Raw genomic sequence first — 6,883 nt, forward strand, 5'->3', positions numbered from 1 at the left:
GATGGAAAGCATGTCATTAATGGAACAAGAAAACTGAATCCAGGGTCAGAAATAAAAAAATCCAGACAAACGAATAATTTGAATGGAGTATACACAAGAACCTTAGAAATTCATGACATTAGGTACCTCTATAAGTGAGGTTGAAAATAGCTGACACAGGATATTGTTTTGAAATTCTATTTAAGATTTCAATTGTGTGTAAGGGGGAGTGAAATGGAACTAAATAGAATCTATTGATGAAATACAAATAAGTTCATATGTGATTAGTAAATAGAGGAATGATTATCACTTTTAGATGGACTGTATGTTGATATATATGAGAATTTTCCCAGCAGTTTAATATTTTGTGCCAACAAGGACCAGCAGTTGAATGCAACAGAAAGTGCCACCTGAAAGCAACAGGGTACTGCACATACATGATGCAAATCCCACCCCACATTCTTCCTTTTTTTGCTACAGGCTTTGACTTAGAAGTGTTATTGGGTGGGGTCTTCTCTAATCTTCCCATAGTTCAGTGCCTTTGGCTCTTCCTTACATCCCCTCTGTTGAGCTAATTCATTTTGTTTTAGGTAAGATCATATATTTATTACAGTGCTCCATTATTTGATGATCTGCCATGCTTATGTAATACTAGTATTTTTCCTTAGGAATTGTTGGTATTCCAACTCTAAGTTCCATTGATACCGAGTACACTGTTCCTAATTTGTTTTTTTTCTTCTAACTCTGTTTAATTTAGCACCATGTAAAAATTTTTGGCAACCTGTGCATTATATATGATGAATAATAAGTCTAAACTGCCCTGGAGGGGCGCCTGGGTGGCTCGGTCGTTAAGCATCTGCCTTCAGCTCAGGTCATGATCCCAGGGTCCCAGGATCGAGCCCTGCATTGGGCTCCCTGCTCAGTGGGAAGCCTGCTTCTGCCTCTCCCACTCCCCCTGCTTGTGTTCCCTCTCTTGCTGTGTCTCTCCCTGTCAAATAAATAAATAAAATCTTCAAAAAATAAAAAAATAAACTGCTATGGAAAGATTTTCAAGATACATGTAGAGTTTTTTAAAAAAGGAATACGTAATAGTATGCATAGTGTGATTGCATTTTGGTATGAAAGAGAAAAAATGAAATTATATATAGATTGGCTCTTGTATCACAGAATATATTTAAAAGGTTTCCAGGTAGATAACACAATGGTAGCTACCTAGGTCTCTATCTCCAAATACTTTTTTCCTAAAGAAAAAGAAAAAAGAAAGAAAAAAGAGAATATACTAAAATCATGCCTTCAGCTTTCACAAGTTGAAAATGGAGAATGCCCAAACTGTGTAAAATTAAAAGTAGGGAAAAGAGAGAAGTCACTAGATTCCAGTGTACACTGTGTATTAATCCTGCCCTGCTGCAAGGCTTTGTGTGGAAAAGAGCAGACAGGAGAGGAGGAGAAAAGGGGAGGGTGAGAGGGAGAAAGGGGTGAAGGAGGAAGTGCTAGGAAGAGAGAACAGAGGAGCTAGTGATCTAAAGTTAATCTAAAACAACTGCCATTAAGAGTATGACAAGTATGGGGCGCCTGGGTGGCTCAGATGGTTAAGCATCTGCCTTCAGCTCAGATCATGATCCCAGGGTCCTGGGATCAAGTCCCGCATCGGGCTCCCTGCTCAGTGGGGAGCCTGCTTCTCCCTCTGCCTCTGCTGCTCCCCCTGATTTGTGCGCTCTCTCTCCCTCTCTCTGTCAAAATAGATAGAATCTTAAAAAAAAGTATGACAAGTATAATAGTGAAACTACTTTGTAATATAAAGTGTTCAGAATTACCACAGCATGATTTTCATAGAAGAAACTTAAGTTCTTACAATGTGAAGTGGCTGTCTTTGAGACACACAGTATCAGAGAGAAAACAAAGGAAAAAGAGAGGTACCCCTTGGGGGGGGGATAATGGGATATAACCAAGATTTTAAACTAGAACCTCAAATATCTTTTTGAAAATAAATGAAGACCTGAATCTACAAATTAAAGGGCAAATAGGAGAAAATTATCTCAGAATGATTAGGTCTTAGAAGTATCTTAGTAAAACTATTAAACTTTGAAGAGAGAGATGAAAAAAATATTCAAGTTCTTTAGTCAAAAAGATCAAATAACTTACAGGGCAAAAAGGAATTAGACTGATATTCAATTTTTGAAAAGCAACATTCAGAGCAAGACCATAATGGAGCAGGGTATGTAAAACATCATTAAAAGAAAGTGTGAACCAAGGATTTTATATCTAGTTAAACATTCCTCAAATAAAAAGGTTATAGAAAAAGTTTTAAACATATACGAACTTAGGGAATTCTTTACTAATGAGACCTTCTTGGGGAAATTAGAATGAGCTCCATTAAAGCAAGAGATGCCTGGGGAAATTTCAACAAACGGATGGATACTGAACATTTTAATGTATGCAATTTAAACTTACTGCTGAAAAATGGAGATGAGGACAGACTACTAATGTACAAAATCCATAGATGGTGACATAGTACAACTTTTTTTAATGGGAGGAAAAAGAAAGGAGGAATTTGGATAAGCTCATTGATTCTTTTTAAATTGATGTATAACATTATATTAGTCCTTGACACATGTATAGGCAAAAGGTAGGAAATAAAGGATCCCATTAAAAACTGACAAACCAGATTTTTTTTAAAGATTTTATTTATTTATCTGACAGACAGCGAGAGAGGGAACACAAGCAGGGGGAGTCAAGAGGGAGAAGCAGGCTCTCCACGGAGCAGGGAGCCCGATGTGGGGCTCAATTCCCAGGACCCCGGGGATCATGACCTGAGCCGAAGGCAGACCCTTAACGACTGAGCCACCCAGGTGCCCCACTGACAAACCAGATATTAAAAGTTGGAGTATGGAAACTGGGAACTAAGGGCATTCATAACTTACAAGTACAAAGGTAGTAACTAGAACAAAAATACAAACCTTCCAAAATACGCTTTAGTTAAAATGAGATTGTATCATATAAAGAAGCATGAAATTAAAACATAAAACCTATAATTATAAAATATTGTTACAGAAATAAAGCCAAATATATTTGGCAGAAAAATAAATGGGGACAAATTTAGTTTACCTGTTAAAAAAAGATACTGAATTTGCTCACAAAACAAGATGCAGTTGCTATTTTCAAGAGGCAGATGAAGAGAAAGTGATTTACAAAGACATTTTTTTTAAAGATTTTTTTAAATTTATTTATTCATGAGAGACAGAGAGAGAGAGAGGCAGAGGGAGAAGCAGGCTTCCTGCTGAGCAGGGAGCCCGATGCGGGACTCGATCCCAGGACCCTGGGATCATGACCTGAGCCGAAGGCAGACGCTTAACCATCTGAGCCACCCAGGCACCCTACAAAGACATTTTTTAAGGAATGTCTAAAGTTATATTTGGCAATTAGAAACTGTAAGAAAGTAAGGGTAACAATGCTATTTATTGGACCAAGTATATTTTAAGTCCACAAGCTAAAACCTCATTTGACAGAAATGTTGATAAATCATAGTAATTATGATAGAGAAGAAAATAATTGATGTAACTACTGTCTTTTGATTATCTACTAAAGATTAAAGGAAAAAACCTACACAATTATTGTAATCTAGATGTTTTTCACAGGATTATAGTTTAACAGTTTAGGCACCATGTATATTTGAAGATTGAGCAAATTAATATATTATGAAAGTCAATGCTCAGTTGTTAGAGAATGTAGTTAGACTTAAAGAAAGGGGAAAGCTAGACTAAACCCCAGGGTGTTGGTGTGAAATGGGTAGTATCAATAAGAACTCATTACTTTCTAGGTCCATCTTTGGAGAGATCCTAGAAGCATGGCACCACAGGAGAAAATGAGTACCCCAATTTTCTTGATACTGGTTTTTAAATCTATTCTCAGTTAAAAGAGTCCAGCTTCCTTAAAGAAATCGTTGATCGCATGGCAAAGAGAAAGCAAGATGAGTTTGGAACATCTTGTGGTATAAAAAGTAGGAAGTGCTCAACAGATAAAGGAGGCATTGCAAACAGACAAAACATTATATTGGTGAGATATGTGATTGGTACCTAAAGTTAAACTTCATTCATTCTTCTTGCTGCATTATTCCCATGGTATGAATAGACCAAAATGTTTTTATGTATTCCCTTCTTGATGGGCATTTAGGCAGTTTCCAGTCCAGATCTATTTAGAACAGTGCTGCTATGAATATTTTTATACATGTCTGTTAATAAGCATGTGTATACATCTACGTTGGTATATATTTTAGAAGGGGGACTGCTAAGTCCTAGGGTATATATTTTAGAAGGGGGACTGCTAAGTCTTCTGTTAAGGTTTGACAGATACCACCAAACAATTTTCTAAAGTGGTTATCCCAATTTACTTTCCCACCAGTGGTGTGTGAGTTCTGCTTGATCTGTATTTTCTCCAAATCCTGTAATTTTCTTCATTTCTATGTTAGCCATTGTGATTTTTTTTTAAAGCCTGTAAAGAGAAACAAATTATCTTGAAATCATAGTCATATGACAACAGACCTCATAGCAGTTACTCTGGAAGTCAGGAGGTGGTAGAAAATACATCCTCAAACAGGTCTTCCAGCTTCTGCCCTTGACTTTGTATAGCCCATCAGCAGCACAGCAACCCAAGTCCTTTGATCAAAACATTAAGTCCGATCATGTCACTCTTTGCCTCAAAATTATCCGATGGCTTTGCCTCTCATTCTATTTAAAAAGCCCAAATTCTTAATACAGTATAAGACCTTCATGAGTTGGTCCCCTCTTACGCTTCATTCTACTCATTCAGCCCTGACCGCCTACTCTTGATCACACACCAAGCATGCGCCCACTCATGTCCTTTGCACAGTCTGTTCCTTGGCCTGGAAAATGCTCCCCCCAGATGTCCACATGTCGTCCTTGTCAAATATTTTCTCAAATTGCTTAAATAGCAACCTTTTTTTTTTTCACTTCATAGCCTCTGTCTTTCATTATTCCTTGATATCTATCCCCATCTAAAATATTTTTTGTCTTTATCTCATGTGATACATAATTGGTGAGTTTTTTAATCCTCTGTTGTGTAGCCACAGCTTAAAACAACTATCCTGTAAGAAAATCTTGAAAAATCAATAAATTGCTTTTTCTCAATGGGTTTGCTGCCAGAACACAGGTGTTATGAAAACCACCACCAAGCCTAAACAAAAATGGGAAAGGAAAAGACATCAACACTGTTGTTATTGGACATGTAGATTCAGGCAGGTCTACCACTACTGGTCCTCTGATCTACAAATGTGGCGGGATTCAAAAAAGAACTATTGAAAAATTTGAGAAGGAGGCTGCCAGGATGAGAAAGGTCTCCTTCAAGTGTTCCGGAATCTTAGATTAAACTGAAAGCTGAACACAAATGTGGTATCACCACTGATCTCTCCCTGTGGAAATTCGAGACCAGTAAGTATTATGGGACCTCCGTTGATACCCCAAGACACAGAGATGTTATCAAAAACATGGTTACAGGCACATCTCAGGAAGACTGTGCTGTCCTGATTATTGCTGCTGGTGTCAGTGAATCTGAAGTGGGTATCTCCAAGAATACACAGACCCATGAGCATGCCCTTCTGGCTTATCCACAGGGTGTGAAACAACTAATTGTTGATGTTAACAAAATGGATTCCATTTCTGTGAGACTGGTGTTCTTAAACCTGGTCACCTTTGCTCCAGTCAGTGTTACAACTGAAGTAAAGTCTGTTGAAATGCACCATGAAGCTTTGAGTGAGGCTCTTCCTGGGGGCAGTGTGGGCTTCAATGGCAAGAACTTATCTGTCAAAGATGTTCATTGTGGTGATGTGGCTGGTGACAGCAAAAATGACTCAGCGATGGAAACAGATGGATTCATGGCTCATTTGATTATCCTGAACTATCCAGGCCAATTCAGTGCCGGATATGCACCTGGGCTGGATTGTCACACAGCTCACATTGCTTGCAAGTGTGCTGAGCTGAAGGAAAAGATTAATCATTGTTCTAGAAAAAAGAGCTAAAGATGGTGCCAAGTTCTTGAAATCTGGTGATGCTGCCATCGTTGATAGGTTTCCTGGCAAGCCTACGTGTGTTGAGAGTTTCTCTGACTAGCTGGGCCATTTTGCTGTTGGTTATATGAGACAGACAGTTGCTGTGGGTATCACTGAAGCAGTGGATAAGAAGGCAGCTGGATCTGGCAAGGTCACCAGGTCTGCCCAGAAATTCGGAAGGCTAAATGAATATTCTCCCCAATAGCTGCCACCCCAGTCTTAATCGGTGGAAGAACAGTCTCAGAACTCTTTGTGTCAGTTGGCCATTTAAGTTTAATAGTAAAAAGACTGGTTAATGATAATGATGCATCGTAAAACCTTTGGAAAGAAAGGAGGGGGCGCCTGGGTGGCTCAGTTGGTTAAGCGACTGCCTTCGGCTCAGGCCATGATCCTGGAGTCCCGGGATCGAGTCCCGCATCAGGCTCCCTGCTCAGCAGGGAGTCTGCTTCTCCCTCTGACCCTCCCCCCGACCCTCCCCCCTCTTCATTCTCTCTCTATCTCATTCTCTCTCTCAAATAAATAAATAAATCTTAAAAAAAAAAGAAAGGAGGTTTTGTGGACTATTTGCTTATTTTGTGTGTGTGTGTGTGTGTGTGTGTGTGTGTGTGTGTGTGTGGCAATTTTAAGTTACTAGTTTTTAAAATCAGTACTTTTTAATGGAAACAACTTGACCAAAAATCTGTCACAGAATTTTGAGACCCATTACAACCCCAAGTGTAATGGGGGAAGGGGAAGAAAAATTAATAAACTAATGTAACATAGAAATTTATATTGAAAGTACATTTTTAAGCTTAGTTACTTGTTTGAAGGAAATTGGTGTTATTTTCTCTACTGCTTTAAGTA

General features: G+C 38.6%; 1 pseudogene; it reads left to right on the forward strand.

Annotated features, from left to right (window-relative positions):
• The first annotated feature begins 5,479 nt into the window (after positions 1-5,479).
• On the forward strand, positions 5,480-6,245 carry LOC114220066 (elongation factor 1-alpha 1 pseudogene; annotated as a pseudogene).
• Positions 6,246-6,883: the final 638 nt, after the last annotated feature.

This window comes from Eumetopias jubatus, unplaced genomic scaffold, assembly GCF_037043125.1.
Source record: "Eumetopias jubatus isolate StellerSeaLion01/CBP00866 unplaced genomic scaffold, mEumJub1_p1.0 scaffold_14, whole genome shotgun sequence".
Taxonomy (NCBI): Eukaryota; Metazoa; Chordata; class Mammalia; order Carnivora; family Otariidae; genus Eumetopias; species Eumetopias jubatus.